Source organism: Oncorhynchus mykiss, chromosome 12 (assembly GCF_057628025.1).
Source record: "Oncorhynchus mykiss isolate SJ-2025 chromosome 12, ASM5762802v1, whole genome shotgun sequence".
NCBI lineage: Eukaryota > Metazoa > Chordata > Actinopteri > Salmoniformes > Salmonidae > Oncorhynchus > Oncorhynchus mykiss.
Window position 1 is genome coordinate 66334208 of NC_143033.1, and position 17673 is coordinate 66351880.

The 17673-nt window shown below is 43.5% G+C and overlaps 2 long non-coding RNA genes across 2 annotated transcripts; one reads left to right on the forward strand and one right to left on the reverse strand.

The window, feature by feature from the left end:
* Positions 1–470: 470 nt before the first annotated feature.
* LOC149979263 (uncharacterized) lies at positions 471–2451 on the forward strand. Its single transcript, XR_016485192.1, has 2 exons — positions 471–1038; positions 1211–2451. It is a non-coding gene; the product is annotated as an uncharacterized LOC149979263 (long non-coding RNA).
* Positions 2452–6212: 3761 nt separating this feature from the next.
* Positions 6213–16696, reverse strand: LOC110537963 (uncharacterized). Its single transcript, XR_002475690.3, has 3 exons — positions 15233–16696; positions 7085–7187; positions 6213–6503 (listed from the first exon to the last, which is right to left on the reverse strand). It is a non-coding gene; the product is annotated as an uncharacterized LOC110537963 (long non-coding RNA).
* Between the last annotated feature and the right edge of the window lie 977 nt (positions 16697–17673).

Here is a 17673-nt window from a genome sequence, read left to right on the forward strand (position 1 = left end):
CTAGCCTATTGATTGGTCAAATCAGACAGATATTATTCATCTCACGCGTGTCTAGTTTCTCTCATTAGATGCATGAACAGTCTTAGCGAATGGATACCAATAGCCATTAATAATAGGCTAATAGGCATAGCATGTTGCCACACCGTCATGCAGTTCCGCGTTTGTACAAAGGGTGTAGTACTTGCTCATAGCGCTGACTTGGCAGAAAGTAATTTACAATATGAATTTCATTGCATGACTTAATGAGATAATTTTTTATTGATTTATTGGCCCAATTGTTATTATTTGAGATGATGGACTTATTATTAGTGACACAGTGGATCGTTTACAGTGTGTGAATATAATGATACTTTGTGTGAAATACATGGACTGACAACATCAAATTCCTACCTATACCATATGGCCTGTATACGTTTGAGTGGGCAGAAGGTGCACATTTATTTTTACTGCAGTTCTCTTCATAACCACCAGGAGTCAGACTATATGAACAGGCAGATGACATGAAGGTGTAATTCAGTGGTCACCAAATGGTCGATCTGCAGTTGATTCAGAAGCCCTGCGCACCAGGGCTGCATTCCCAACACGAATTAAATTATGGGGCGTTTCAGGTCCGAAGAGAAAATAATTGTACACTCGCAGACCCCGTTAAAAACCAGGGCTGAGGGGCTTACGTTGCAAACTTCCCTTGCTTGGCTAATCATTTGGACCGACGACAAATATGGCCACGGGGATTCCCCCAAGGGCTGAGGGTTTAGGCCCGAGGGCTGTCTACTTTGAGTTTGAAACGCAGCCCAGGTAGGTAAAGTGTCTCCATTTGGAACCATTCAATTTGTCTGAAAACACAAACTCGCCCTATCAGGCGAACCGGCAGATCTGTGGCTAAATCGAGTGCGCCTACTGTTGCTGGCCAATTGGATTGCTCAAATCACCGTGCCAACAGCTTCGAAGACCCGGCAACAGCGAAGTTTGATTTCATGACTTTTAAAAACATGACCAGAGACCGTCAAATAATACAGCAAATAGCTGCTGTTTTTATGAGTAAGTTTTGATTCGACACTGTAAACACAGTTATTAATCACTATTACAAAATATAAAACGGCAGATGCAATGGATGAGTAGCCAAGTGTATAGATAGCCCAGCGTTTGTATTATTATTAGCAGCTTATGTCTATTTTAATATCAATGAATATTTCACTTTCTCTGGTCATAGATGCGGCTCGAGTTTCGCCATCAGGTGGAAGACGGTGTCCGCTCTTTGCTCAGTCTAACGGGAGGAGAGGAACCGAAGGAGAGAGCAGTGACCGTCAGAGGTGGACCCTCTGCTGCTACCTCCCTACCTCCGCTGAGACTAATGCCGTGTTCAAAACTGGGCATTTTTTTAATCTTCTACTTCAGTGCGTTCAAGACAACTGGGTTCTCGGGAGAAAAAAAACTAGATCAGACTGGGAATAAATAGTTTTGAACGGTCATCCAACTCGGAATTTCAAGACGGAAACTCAGGCATCTTTTCTAGAGCTCCGCAAGGCACATCAGTCCGGTAAAATAAAAAATGGTCTGAGAAGAACATCGCTGGCATATATAGCCAATATGCTGTGTTAATCCGTTAGGCCTACTGCACAAACCGAATTCCTACAGAACTGATTGAGTTTGAGTTTATTTTTTACAGGGACAGTGCACATTAATCAACGTTTCAGTAAAAGTGCCGGTTTTAGTCAGCCTGCTAATTTCAACCGCAGTCCCTGGGCAGGTAAAAACAATTACAATATAGACAATCATTGAGCAGTGAGCACACGCAGAGCAACATAGGACAAGCAAGACATAGCATACACGCAGAGCAACATAGGACAAGCAAGACGTAGCATACAGATAGAACAAAAAGCAGCAAGACAAAATTCATAAAAGCAACAAAGTGTTTCCACACCTCACAGACAACAGACAACATGGAAAGTGGCAATACACAGCTAGGGATTATGATCACAAACCTGATTGACCTTTAGCAATGTCTTCATGCATTTTGTGAAAGTGTGATAGGTGGTGCAGTTATGTGTGTCTGGTGGCATAACTGTTTTATTAGGTTAATATAAATAATATGTAAGTCATGTTTTGAGGTTGGTGACCACTGGTGTAATTGATTGAAGTATTCTTATTCCCTGTGTATCCACAGACAGTAATAAATTAATCCTGTTAGTGTCTTTACAACGAATCCTTCTCAACAACCGATAGAGTTCAGACTGTTGACCAGTCAGGTCAAGCAGCAGGTAACCTAGTGGTTTGAGCATTGGGCCAGTAACCAAAAGGTTGCTGGATTGAATCCCTGAGCGGACAAGGTAAAAATAACTGTTGTTCTAGGTCTGAACAAGGCAGTTAACCCATTGTTCCCCGGTACGCCGTCATTGTAAATAAGAATGTGTTCTTAACTGACTTGCCTAGTTAAATAAAGTTTTTTTTTTTAAGCTTGGTGTAGGCTACTACTATGTGCCCTAATAGACCAGCGGGGAGCTTAAAATGGTACCTACCACATACACTACCACCTCCCAGTAGGGCTGAGCAGTATACTGTATTTTACGATATACCAGTATTGACGCATGGATCGGTTTGAGTTTTTACTTGACCTTCTATAACGGTATTTGAATGTTTGGTTTGTTATATGTGATAAGCCGTGTTTAACGTCCATTTTTATAATTTACTTCGCTTACTTGAGTCATCCCTCTCCGCTCTCCCCCTATGCCGCTTTCCACACAGAACTAGCCCCGCCCCCTGTCACTCAACGAGCGCATGTGTTGCGCTCAATCTGCACCGTCAATGCAGCGCATTGCAACAATGTTGTTTTCGCTTTTCCCTCTTCATATAAATCCAGTAGTATTCTATAATTACACTATTAGTTTATGTTTCTTACATCTGCAAACAGCTAGTTTGTCTGTTCTTAGCAAGTTGGGCCTACATCTTGTTAGCCGATAATGCTAATCGCTAGGTAGCTAGCTAATACATGTACTGAGTCGGAGCAAACATAATTACTTATACAGCCTGATAATAGCAGTGATGGTGTAGACCTAAATCAGCATGTTGTTTGCGCAACAGTACCTTCTAAATCAAAGAGGAATACAAAAAGCATTAATGTGTTAGCTACATGAACTAGCCAAGTGAAAACACAATGCAGCCAAAGATTATAGGGTTCCCTAGGAAGCATTTATCAACAACTTGGTTCCTAAAAAAAAACATTTTGGTTCCTACCCTATCACAATAACTCCTCCCTGGCATTTTCATTCGCCTTCATGTCAAACACTATTCAAAGTGCCCACTATCATATTCTAACTATGAATTAGAATAATAATTATATGTCCATGATTCCAACATTTCACCTAAGTTTTTGCTCCAAATCACAAGTCAAATTGCTATTGCAACATTAGGTACAAAATACGTTTGAGATTGTTTGCCCATATCGTGCAGCCCTACATGGCAGTGTGGAAATGATCTCAAATGAGTGCAGGAAATGCAGAAATGTATGAAAATGCAGAAAAATATATATATTGGGTTGAAGTTGAATTGAACAGTATAAAACAATCAGAATGGAGAAGGACCCATTGAAATCATGTAGAATGTATGTGTTGCCACCCCGAGGTCATGCACTACATAGACATTTTAGAAATGTTATAGTTTAAAAACATAAAATATCATCAACATTTCTTTAAAATAGCGTGATATGATATTTTGTCCATATCGCCCAGCACTACCTCCCAGTAACGTGGGCTCCCCGCGTCTTTATCCCCAGTCAAGTCAAGCAAGTGTACTACTGTTTACCCCTATCCCTTTTAAAGTCCCGGGGGAAAGTTGACCAGCGGGCGGTTTAAATGATATTGTAATGAAACAGCAGGGAGCAGGTCTCGAACCCTCGACCTTCTAGCCCGAGGTCTGGCGCGCTATCGATTGTGCCGCAAAAGCATGCTCGTGCGGCAGAGTCGATTTCGTTACAGTATGTATCCCCGTCCACATAGACCATCCCACCCCTTCTCAACGCCCCCTTCCCATATGCCTCCCTGACACAACTCTGGGATGAACCGAAATATCTCTTCCCTCAGTAAAATTCCACTCAGGCATAGGAGTCCCACTGAAGATCCAGGGGTCCAGTGAGGTTAGAGTAAATATGTCTGGATTGAGCGCTGTCCTGCGGGGTATACGAAGCAAGTTAGATCTACTCAGGTTTTTTTTTTAAAGCTAACCAGCTTCAGTTAGCTTCACCTTCCAATTCAGGCTTCATCCTTACTACGACGGTGGATATTGCGCGGATATAACCCTAGCATGTTGCACATGGCTAATCAAACGCCGAACTCTTCGTTGAGACAATGCTGAAACGTCAATCCATGGGCGAGACAATGCTGAAACGTCAATCCATGGGCGAGTCAGTGCCACATTTTAATTTGTGCCGTAATTAAAACGAATCTTTATTTTATTTCTTATCCTTAATGCTGACTTGTCTGCTTATCAATGCACACCTTTTTTCCCCATTCCTTAAGTCATACTGTGCGTGAAGTTTAAAATGTATTCCGTCATTACTACATTTGGGGGTAGTAAAGGTGTGTTCTTTCACATGGAACATTCCGGGGAAAGAAGTTGTTACACACACACCCTGTATCCCTCACATGCAAGTACAGTCCCACCACCTACATGGCAATATCTCCTCTCCCATACAGTCCACACATGCATACTAACCCTAATCCATAGCTAATGTTTCTCCTTTCTCACACACGCCGTTCACAGAGCATTTAACTCACATTTACAGATATAAAAAATCACAAGAGATAGTCTAAGACTTCATGGTCTGGCGTCCACATGTGGCGCTCCTAGTTATGTGTTGTGCTATGTCCCACTGCCCAGCCCCCGTCACACTCATACCTTCCTTACATCACACATTCCTTGCATGCGGTCCCATCTCTCTCCCCCATCAGCTGTCTGATTCTGGAGCCCCGTGGGTTAGATTGACACTTTCATGTACTCACACCCCGATTATCCTTGGAGTCTACTCACACACACCATAGAAAGTGTGTCATACCTTCCTGAACCCAACCTCACCCACATCTGGGCCTTCAGCCAATCTGCAGGACAAACACATATGCACTTAACCCTCAATGTCAGGACCCATTGATCCTGTGCAGTGTGTGGCCGAGTCAGTTCTACACCCTTTTCCAGAAGTGTACTTGCACTTTTCCCCAGCATGTTTTTAAAAGCATATGATTGGTACAAGCATTAGCTGGAGTCAGTTTACACCATTGCTCAATCCATACGAGAAAGAGCAAGTGTACAGTTGTGGAAAATGAGGATACAGGCTCTGTGTGCCTAGTTCAGAGTGCGTTCATGTAATCCGTGAGAATTAAGAGTGCATCAGTCGCATTTGACAGATTAAGGCTTAACTGCATTAGTCAAATTAAGGGTTTATATCTCATCTCCTGGTCCTTTAAACCCATTACAAAGAGACAGAATAGTCCCAGGTTCAAACGCTTTCGGATTAAAGAGTTGAATCTTAAAGTGCAAAGAGCGACGACGTCTTCAAATTAGACACATTCACCAGCTTTTGATGGTCTGAGCCCGTATTCATGAAGCACCTCAGAGTAGGAGTTGTGATGTAGGTCCCCCCTCTAATCTTATTCATTAGGCACTAAGGCAAAACTGATCCTAGATCAGCACTCCTGAGAAGCTTTATAAATAGGGGCCCTGGTCTGCAACAGGTCTAAAAACCCAAAGCCATAGCCCAATTCAGAACATGAAACTGTAGAGACGGGCTAGCCGACAACGGCAGGATAACGATGAGCACACTTCAGTGGGGAAGAGGTCTGTGTGTCGTGACTATGACAAGAAGCTGCCATGGGGGAGGGGAGGAATCGTCAGTGGCTCGTTTCACCTAGTTCTTGATTACCGTGGTCTTGTTTTGACTGATGTCACATCTATGCTAATGTGGCTCAAATTCGCTAGCTAGCTAACCAGCAACTGTAACGATGTATTTAAGAGACAAGTGCTCATTAGGTTTTCAATAAACATTGGAGACTAAACAGATTGTTGGCATGGAAACTAAGCCAACAAAGTCTGTTTTGCCCCATAGTTTCGCAAGCGTCGCTTCTGTTGCTCAACAACCAACCTGTTGAGGTTACAAACCTGTTCAAAGAAACCAGAATGACATTTCACATCACATTTAAAAAAGAGAAGCAAAGCAAGACGCAAAATGTTATACCAATTTCTTTTAGACTTTATTATTCCATTTTAAATGTATGCATCTCAAGTGGACAACTTACATAAAACCCAAGGGCTATCTGGGAATTGTCTACCAATGGATGTACTCAGCCACGGTGGGAGCAGGGGATACAAATCGGAAGACACCATTTAAACTTCGAGGTGGGGGTAGGTAAGAGGTGGAGGGTTTCTGCCAGGCGCCGAACACCGCCAGTATCATTCAGCCCAGTGCTCGTTGTGCAGAAGGGAATACTGGTAAACATGGAGGACTCAATGCAGTGGACCTGGAGAGAGAGGAGTGAGGGAGAGAAAGTGTGCAGGAACAGAAAAGAGGGGGAGAGAAATTGGTTTCAGTCATACTGGCTTGACATCTGCCTTCCTGGCTAGAGTGGATAGACTGGCTGGCACACCATAAGCCAGGTCCTGCAGGCTATTCAAATCAAATTGTATTGGTCACATACACATGGTTAGCAGATGTTATTGCGAGTGTAGCGAAATGCTTGTGCTTCTAGTTCCGACAACTACCTAATACACATAAATCTAAGTAAAGGAATGGAATAAGAATATATATAAATATATGGACGAGCAATGACAGAGCGGTAAAGGCAAGATGCAGTAGATGGTATAAAATACAGTATATACATATGAGATGAGTAATCCAAGATATATAAACATTGTTAAAGTGATTAGTGATCCATTTATTAAAGTGGCCAATGATTTCAAGTCTGTATGTAGGCAACAGCCTCTTATTCAATTCACATTCCATGAGTGTGCCCCAATATTACAGAAAGTCCATTACTGGACAAAGGTTGGCTTTAGTGTTTTAGGAGTCTTATCAGGACACAGTGACTGCATGTGAACTTACATTTCCTGTGAGCCTAGCTCCTCCTCACGACGCCTCCGCCACACTCTTCAGACAGGCTGCAAACGCCTCCATCAGATCCTTACAGTCACCGCCCTCCTTCACACTGCAGAGAGAACACAACCACATGGTTAGGACCTCTGAGGTGGGGGACCTTGGATCCTCTCCTCCAATGCTAGTAACAGTTTGACAGATCTTTGAAGCATTTAGATAGGTTGGCATTGAGCTCAGCACCAAATGATCCCTGTTAACTCAGCTAAAGATGTTTTGGCGTCAAGCAGTCAGCCCTGAAGTGTCCTGGTCCTACCCTGTCCCAGTATGACCTTTTCTAAACAATGTTGGCATTCCTCAGATTGACTTGGTTCAGACTGGTCATACAGACAGACACCGCCCTCACTAAAAGGAGGAGTGAACTGGTTACATAGGTAGAGAGTGTTGGCAGACTGGTTGAGGGAGATTATTTCAGGAACTCGGCACCAAACTGCGGGCAGACACTGACACAACGCATTAGGGTGATGGGGCGAAAGGGAGCGAGGGAAAGAGGGCGGCGGTAGCGAGAGAGAGATAAACCCATCTGTGAGGGAGAGCGGACATCAGACGAAAAGTACGGGTAGGAGGGCAATGGTCAGAGACTGCAGTAGGGGATGGATTGACTGACATGGCTGTCTGCAACCCCACACTACCTCACCAGGGTGCATTTCAGGGTGCCCCCCCCGGTTCCATGCCTCCTCCCACCCCATCCCCTTGTCACTGGGCTGATCTCTATGATGTAACTCACAGCTGGTTTCTGCAGATTAAAAAGGTTTATGCAGCTGGTTGCTAGGGGGGGGGGGGGGAGAAGGGTCATTTGTGAATCTGTAGTGTGTGTCAAGTCACTGAATGCATAAGAGTACGTGTGTGTTTGGCAGAGGCATGGGGGAGGGAAGTGATGCGAAGGCAGCAGAGATGACCCAACAGCAGCAGCACAGAGGACCTGGCCCTGAGGCTGTGTGGCCAGATAATCCATCCACCATAAACACCCCCTGCTTTTACCACATAGAGGAAGTGCAAAAAAACAGATATGGCTGGACCAAACCTATGAGAAGCAGGAAGGGGGGGATAAACCCAAAACAGGCAGCCATTTTAATAATGAAATTACATTGAACTGTAATGGAGGGAGGGAAGGGAAAGAGGGATGGATAGAAAGACATTCATTCTGCCACTTGTGGGGCACAGCCCGGGGCCTCGTCAACCAAACCAATTAGGCTTCGTTATATAATGCTGCCTGAACAGAACATAACTCTCCTCTCTGTCCGGCTTCAGCGCCACAAATTATTGGGGGAATCCTTTGTGAATGAACCAAGGGGATAACTTTTGGGGTTTGAATATACTGTACATAAAAAAATAGTTTCAAGTTAAAATCTTGGGATTGAGTGATACACATGCAAGAGTCATCTGCCGCAGAGTGTTACCTCTGGGCATCATAGAGGTTGCAAAGGCAGCGAATGGTGACATCACCGTGATAGCGATCACACAACATGAGGGGGGTGGGAGGCATCAGTCACGTTACGGCACCGCCCCCATTTTGGCATGGCAATGGGCACCGACCACTTTAAGGCGCATCACAGAGCAAGTTAAAGAGGGTAGGATAGGGTGGCAAGGGCTGGGTTTGTATGGAAGGAAGATGACCGATCAGGTGGTTGGACTGGTGGAAACACAGCCTTTAAAATCATGAAATTAAGATGTGAATTATTTAAGGCAGTCGGCCGGCCACTAGTTGTGCATGGGTGAGCGGTTTGTTTATTAGCAATTGCTAATAACCCGTGAATTATTTAGGGCTGTCGGCCAGCCACTAGATGTGCATGGGTGAGCGGTTTGTTTATTAGCAATTGCTAATAACCCGTTCGATTTAGATACGTTTCTGCTTATAATGTCCAACATTTTGTCTGTAATTAGATACATGCAGCTTCTTTTCTGTCATTAAACAGTTGAAGTCAGAAGTCATTAAAACTTGTTTTTCAGCCACTCCAAAAATGTCTTGTTAACAAACTGTAGTTTTGGCAAGTCGATTAGGAGAGTAGTTTTTCCAACAATTGTTTAGACAGATTTCACTGTATCACAATTTCAGTGGGTCAGAAGTTTCATACACTAAGTTGCATGTGCCTTTAAACAGCTTGGAAAATTCCAGAAAAAGATGTCATGGCTTTAGAAGCTTCTGATAGGCTAATGGACATCATTTGAGTCAATTGGAGGTGTACCTGTGGATGTATTTCAAGGCCTACCTTCAAACTCAGTGCCTCTGCTTGACATCATGGGAAAATCAAAAGAAATCAGCCAAGACCTCAGAAAAAAAAAAAATTGTAGACCCACACAAGTCTGGTTCATCCACGGGAGCAATTTCCAAACACCTGAAGGTACCACGTTCATCTGTACAAACAATAGTACGCAAGTATAAACATGGGACCACGCAGCCATCATACCGCTCAGGAAGGTGATGCGTTCTGTCTCCTAGAGATGAAAAGTGCAAATCAATCCCAGAACAGCAAAGGACCTTGTGAAGATGCTGGAGGAAACAGGTACAAAAGTATCTATATCCACAGTAAAACAAATCCTATATCAACGTAACCTGAAAGACAGCTAAGCAAGGAAGAAACCACACCAAAACCGCCATAAAAAAGCCAGACTACGGTTTGCAACTGCACATGGGGACAAAGATTGTACTTTTTGGAGAAAGGTCCTGTGGTCTGATGAAACAAAATAGAACCGTTTGGCCATAATGACCTTCGATTTGTTTGAAGGAAAAAGGGAGGCTTGCAACCCGAAGAACACCATCCCAACCGTGAAGCACGGGGGTGGCAGCATGATGTTGTGGGGGTACCTTGCTGCAGGAGCGATTGGTGCACTTCAAAAATAGATGGCATCATGAGGGAGGAAAATTATGTGGATATATTGAAGCAACATCTCAAGACAGTCAGGAAGTTAAAGCTTGGTCACAAATGGGTTTTCCAAATGGACAATGACCCCAAGCATACTTCCAAAATGGTTTAAGGATAACAAAGTCAAGGTATTGGAGTGGCCATCACAAAGCCCTGACCTCAATTCCATAGAAATTTGTGGGCAGAATTGAAAAAGTGTGTGCCGAGCAAGGAGGCCTACAAACCTGACTCAGTTACACCAGCTCTGTCAGGAGGAATGGGCCAAAATTCACCCAACTTATTGTGGGAAGCTCGTGGAAGGCTACACAAAACGTTTGACCCAAGTTAAACAATTTAAAGGCAATGCTACCAAATATTAATTGAGTGTATATAAACTTCTGACTCATTTGGAATGTGATGAAAGAAATAAAAGCTGAAAGAAATAATTCTCTACTATTATTCTGACATCTCACATTCTTAAAATAAAGTGGTGATCCTAACTGACATAAAACCGGGAATTTTTTTATTTGATTGAATGCCAGGAATTGTGAAAAACTGAGTTACTGTATTTGGCTAAGGTATATGTAAACTTCCGACTTCAGCTGTATGTTACCCTAAGACTAAATAAATCCTTGTTCACCAGAATGTCATAAATCAATATAATGAATGCTTTAATCTGGTTGACATTGGTAAAGTTCTGTAATCTCTGCATTTTTTTGCAGAGCAAAGATGTTTAGGGACCGGGGAGAAATGACATTAAAATAAAAAGTGAAAGACTGCGCAAAATCTCCAAATCAGCTGTTTGATCGGTTTCAAGGGAATATACTGAACCAAAATATAAATGAAGCATGTAACAATTTCAAAGATTCTGAGTTTCAGTTCATGAGGAAAATCAGTCAATTGAAATAAATTCATTAGGCCCTAATCTATGGCTTTCACATGACTGGGAATACAGATATGCTTTTGTTAGTTACAGATAACTTCTTTTAAAAATGGGCCTCATTATCTCATCACGGTATTTTTGTGCATTCATATTACCAATCTATGAAATGCAAATTGTGTTAGTTTTCCACAGCTTATGCCTGCCCAATACCATAACCCCACCACCACGGGGAACTATTCACAGTGTCGACATCAGCAAACTTCTTGCCCACACAATGCCATACACATGATCTGTGGATGTGGGGCCGGTTGTACGTACTAACAAATTCCTTAAAACGTGGTTGAATAGGCAGCTTATGGTAGAGAAATGAACATTCAATTCTCTGCCAACAGCTCTGGTGGACATTTCTGCAGCCAGCAAGCCAATTATTCACTCCCTCAAAACATCTATGGCATTGTGTTGTGACAAAACTGCACATTGTAGAGTGGCCTTTTATTGTCCCCAGCACAAGGTGCACCCGTGTAATGACCATGCTGTTTGAATCAGCTTTTTGGGAACAAAACCAACAATTGACATGTTCCGTTTATATTTTTGTTTAGTGTAGAAAGCGGTGAAAACAACCCAACATGTTTCTGATAAGATTTCAGTTCAGGCTTGGATGCATATTTTATCTGATTAGTATTTCAATCAGCATCTCTACAGACTAACACTCAAGAAGCGAAAAAAAAAAAAATCATATTTCTCCACTTCTGTTAACGAGTATACATTTTGCCTACATTTGGTGTATCATTTAACTGCAAGAAATGCTTAATTCTGCCAGAGTTAATATTAAGGCTATGTAAGAGGTTATATACCTATAGTCAGTATCCAGATTTAAATTTCCATTTAACCCATCTGAACAGTAGGCTTCAGTTCAGTTGACGTACCATATGCTTATTTAAAGTCCCCATCTTTTGACTGTCAAATTTGTATAGCGCCTCACAATCAAACAGCATCCGCCTTTACCCTTCACTACATCTTTCCCTTGTTAGTGTCCTAAAGGAACTCCTGCGCAATTCTGAGTATCAATCAAGACTGCAGAACTCAGACTAAAAAAAAAAAGCGTTTTTGGACGCCGATTACATTGCAATCAATGAGGAAACTGCGTGGCAGGCTGACCACCTGTTACACGAGTGCAGCGTCAAAAGGACCTTGTGGCTGCAATGAGCCAAGGCAAGCTAGCGTTAAACTTATCTTATAAAAAATAATCAATCACTAGTTAACTACACATGGTTGATGATATTACTAGTTTAACTAGCTTGTCCTGCGTTGCATATAATCAATGCGGTGCCTGTTAATTTATCATCGAATCACAGCCTACTTTGCCAAATCATAGCTAGGCTGTCCCAATGGAAAATAAGGGATGCTTAAAAAAGGGTACCAAAGCAGGGGGAACCATCCAGACCAGTACACTAAAGAAAAGAGAGTAGGGACATGAAACCAACATCATCCAGTTTGTGAGCAGCGCCCAACATTTAAACAGCTTTGAAGTTGGTTACTGGGCCTGTCTGAGTGGGGAACTAAGAGTGACCTAAAGTCACGACACGGTGAAGAGTTCAATGGCATTGGGACGCCTGCGAGTGAACAACTATGGAGGGAACTAAGGGAAGGCCCACAATGACAGGGATATCATTCTAGGACCAACACAAAACATTGTCTGAGTCTCAAATGGTTCACTGAGCTCTGATCAGAAGTAATGCACTATATAGGGAATAGGGTGTAATCTGGGACAGAATAATTATCTACAGAGCAGGAGGAGAGGAAAGATCAAAGCTGTGATAAAAATAAAGAAAATAACTGCAAATGACTTGGTCGGTTTCCTGCTGGAACCCCGTTGTAGCTACGGGGTCTCGAATTGCATTGACAGTGCATACCATCCACGTAAACCATACTTTCTGTCAAGCAGAGCAAGCACACACACGTCTACATACAAGCCATAGGCCAGGGTCTGTGTGGAAGGCTAGAGTGTTGGCTTACAGGTTACACACAGTTAAGGAAGACTACCAAAGTTACCACAGAACCACATTTCAAAGTACACAGCAGGACCCATACGGGGAGCAGACATCCTGCAACATTTTAATGCTTAAAGGGGCCGTTAGTTATCCGAGTCACATTCACACGGCTAACTTCTAGGTCTCCATGTCCTGACTATGAGATACACTACATACCGCGGGTAACAGGGAGGTCAGTAAGGCCCCTACAAAGCACACAAACACCAGGTTCAAAGGTCAGTCAATGCAGGTTCTAGAATGTTAAGGCCGGGGGACGCAAACTGAGCTCAGTGCTTTCCAGGGAACTTGTTTGGCCCAGTGCCAAACTGACCCCTAGACCCTACGGCATGTGTACTTCTGGATAACCAAGGATTATGCAGGTGTAACCAACATGAAATTTGTTTGAGTTTGAAGCCGTCAAGGTGACTCCAACAAATCCATGTCTTTCTAGGTGACATGTCTTGGGCACGTCAAGCCAGCCAAGAAGGCCGCAGTTAGCTGTGCATATAAGTTTATACAGTACGTTTGCAAGTTCCAAGGGAAGTCGGCAACATGATTATGATCTACGGCCATAGGACCCGGACATGGTATCCTGGACGTTTACACACCAATCCATGCATGACTATTTATGATTCACGAGTGGAAGCTCAAAATACATCGTCCTGGTATAGATTACTCAGTCAGCCCTCTGGTACTGCTAGCTACGCTGCCTTCAGCAGGTCCACTGCCGTCACGTGGGCCAGGTTACAGGATACAGTACCATTTGGGCTCGTCGATGACAAAAAGCCCCAAGGACCGTGAGGTAAACAGTAGAACCCCCGGCCTGTAGGTTAGCAGTACAACCGTTGCCTGTAGGATTAACAAAGTGTCCTGAAAAATTGCACCAACACAGCACAGGGCCCTTGACTCATTTTCAAAGTAGATGTGATTTACTGTGGCATAGACCAAAGTGCTGTACACTACAAAAAAAATATAATTATAAAAAGAAATTGCAATATATGCCCTTGACCCAAGTGTTGAGAAATCCTTCATCTAGTTCCTAATGCAAAACGTACAAATTATAAAAGTATAAATGCTGAGGTAAAAGGGCACTTGAAGCAAAGTGAACTATAGTAAAGGCCTACAACATGCATCAACACTACACTCCATTCATAAAAGGTGCCATACCACAAACAGGGAACTTAATGCAAGGACATTCAATTCACCATGACTCAAGACCGCTATAGGCCCACTGAAAATGTTACTAAAACAAAACTTCACATCCAGCAGCCAACTTAGCCCATCCCTAGCATGCCCTGCAACCTACCACACCCTAAACCCTTATCTCATCCCTCACACCCATCGGGCAGGACGTATCTGGCCTATACAGCCTGAGACACTCCAGGCCCTAGCCTATCCTAGCCTAGCTCCAAACCCTGCAACACATCAAAATACAACACCAAGGGTCAAGACGCATCTTGGTTTTGGTGCAAAGTCAATGTGAAGATTGACAGAGTTGAAAACAGCTGAAGGCTAGAGTAGACATGTTACATCAGCCATCGAACCAGGCTTTGACATTGCACTGTCATTGAGCCCTCACACACAAACACCCAGGTCTCCTGTGTCTACGCAATTCTAGAGATAAAACCAGCAATAATCTCACTCTGCACTAATCTTGCAGAGGGAGGACGGGGGGGTGCACACCTGTCGGGACAATGAAGCAGTGAGTTAGCGACGGCTAACGCTCACTCAGCGCGCTGTTGACACAGCAAGGCCAGGGAAGCTGAGCGGGGACAGACATGGCAACATAACGAGGGGGGTGGAGTGGGGCAGCGAGCGGGAGAGAACATGACGTAGGCAAATTCCCTGCCTTCGATCAGGCGTGTGCGAGAGAGACTGCCGTGCTTTGACCCCCAAGACCCCTATGTGCGGACCCCCCATTACACTACAATAGGACCCCCCCTCTCCTAACGACAATTTAAATTCAGTTACATTTAGAACATTGGAATTGGGATTCTTGCATCACCATGCACTGCATTACCCAACTGTTCCACCATTTTATCATGGCGCAACACAAGGACGCCACACGACATCAGCTCATCATGCACCACTTTAGCCTATCTCTAAACCTGCAAGTGACGGGGGTGGGGGGATTCCACTAGCCGCTTCAAATAAACACAACTCGACACTGAAATCCACTTGGATACACTGGGAACCTCCAAGTGAAATGCACTTGAAGCACTGCGGCTTTGCCATGTCCATCCATGGCTTCCAACTCATTGGATGGACATCCCGGAGACGTTGGCCCCGGTGGCAATGGAGGACACGAACAGAGAAAACCACATCTGTCCGTACGGACACTCACCATTTGTCCAGGTCCGCCTTGATGCTTGCACATGCGGCAGGGACAGGGGCCTCAGCCGGAGCGGCGGTCTCGGAGTCTGACATGTCTGTAGAGTTGCTGTGTGTGGGAGTGTCTCCTCTGTACGCCTGTGGGTTGAGTGTTCCAGAGAGGAAGAGAGTGAGAGGAGGGGAGAGCAGAGGAGCATGTTAGTGGGAGGGGCAAGTGAACACATGAGGGGAGGGGAGAAAAAGTAACGGGGCAGGACACATGTGAAAATAAGGGGCAGCTCAGTGACCCAGACAAAGTTCAGAGGGAAAATAAATCAAGTGGAAAGATGGAGTAGAGTAGAGAATAGTTCAATAGACTAAAAACGACACTTCAAATATCATGAAATGCCAGATGGATACCCTTAATGTTCATGTAGGCCTAAAATTCATTCACCGATGTGGCAGTTGGCAACCCATACCGACAACCGTCGATTAAAGCAGCGGACAAAGCAAAAGTAAAATTTTGCGCGCACTTCGCAACTGTTGCGCACGTTTCGCGGCCCGTGCGCGCACACGAATATGGAGCGCTGAGCGCAGCAGAAGGAAACATTTTTAAATCCATCAAAGCGAAAGGATCCCTGCACGACCCATGGACGAGTGCCACCTACTGGCCTGTTCAAGAAATGACGCACCCACTGTAGTAAATGCCCGAAAAGGTCACCCCAAATAATGATGGATAACGTATACCTCAGTTGGTAAGCAAAGCACGACTCCTACAATTAACCTATAGCTGAACTTTAAAAAAAAGGAAGATTATAACTACTAGTAGTCCATACAGGAGTTTTAAAAAATCAAGCATGTTTAGGCTATGGAACATAATGGGCGTGTTTGAGTGGTAAAGCGAAAGCAACCGACTGCAGAGAAAAGAGGAGTGAAGTCAGGGAGGTGCATGTGAGAAATCCGAAAGTCAGACACTAATGTGGTTTTCAACCAGCAAGGCTCAGATCATTGTTCTTTATAATGTCGAAATAAACATGGCTCCAACCGCCACATCACACACAAACTGAACTGGTACGCGTGTGCATTGTACAATCAATGACAGAGAGAGACTAAACTATCACATTAAATTTATACATATTATCCCACTGTATAGCCTACGTGAAGTTAGTTCCTGTTTCAGTCTCGTCTTTGGTCACGTTGACTTGGGTCAAACAAACATCCTAATGATTGGTTGACAATAAAGCCTCCCACAATGCAGGTGATGGATGCAGGATGAAGTGCAGAAACTTGCAGTCACATCTTCATGACCTTTGATCATATGATTTCTGTAAAGCTCATGCAGTCCACTTGTCAACACACTTAAAAGCGGTGACCAACGACGGTCCCCGACCAGACAAAAGCGATCTGCTCGAACGCTCCCAATTTCCTCGGCCAAGGCGGCAGTGTCAGTCAGGCCCAATTCGCGCCCTTGCATGAACAGATCTATGGGGTTCTCAAGGGCACGGACATACAACCGTCATACAAGTTGTTATCTTCAAAGGCTACCGGCAGAAGTCAGTGCCATAGTTTGATAGCCAATGTTCAGTAACCAACCACGTGTTTATAGAACATTAAGTAACCAAACCATTTTCTCGCCAACCATGAACAGTTACGAACCCATTTAATATTAATCGAGCCTGGGCAAGGATGCGCAATAAATCCAGATGAGTAGCCTACATCAAAGTAGACTACACATGTACAGGGTGGGGGAGACTACGGAAATTCATTTCAGTTCGTGTTCAAACTCCGTGGTAAACTTTCATAAAACTGTCATTATTTGGTCTTATATTACTCTGTATTTGTCATGTCACTTTTCGTTGTGAAACCCATATTTTATATATATATATATATATATATATATATATATATATATATATATATATATATTTTTTTTTTTTATTGTTCATACATATTTTAAATAACTATCGTAATTAATTCAAACACACTACACTCCGAGGACATACAGCTAATACAATTTTTAGTGTGCACATTCTGCTACGCAAAAACCACACTCATTTTAAGTATACAAAGGCTAATAGCATTGACTCTATGTAGGCTACTACACAATTCGAAACGCATATTTAATACATTTACTGTCAAGCATTTGCATTTTGGCAGCTGTCATTGCGACCAGTCACATAAACCAAAAGCCTAACCACAGGTAACCCTTTTGCAAACAGTCCATTTAACTTTTTTTTTTTACCGAAATATTCGCGACTCAAAAAAGAGGAATGGCGAATAAATCTCAAGTCTAGGGCGTACTTGTGTACATTTCAGTAAAACAGGTCAAACCGCAAACATTTCCCAACCCTTCAACCAGGATGTCTTACCTGATCCCCCCTCTAGTCAGTATCAACAAACGCTATCGGCTTTGCTTTATAGGCTACCTCATCCCCTCGACACACCAGCAACCAATTACAAGTAGTGATGGGTCGT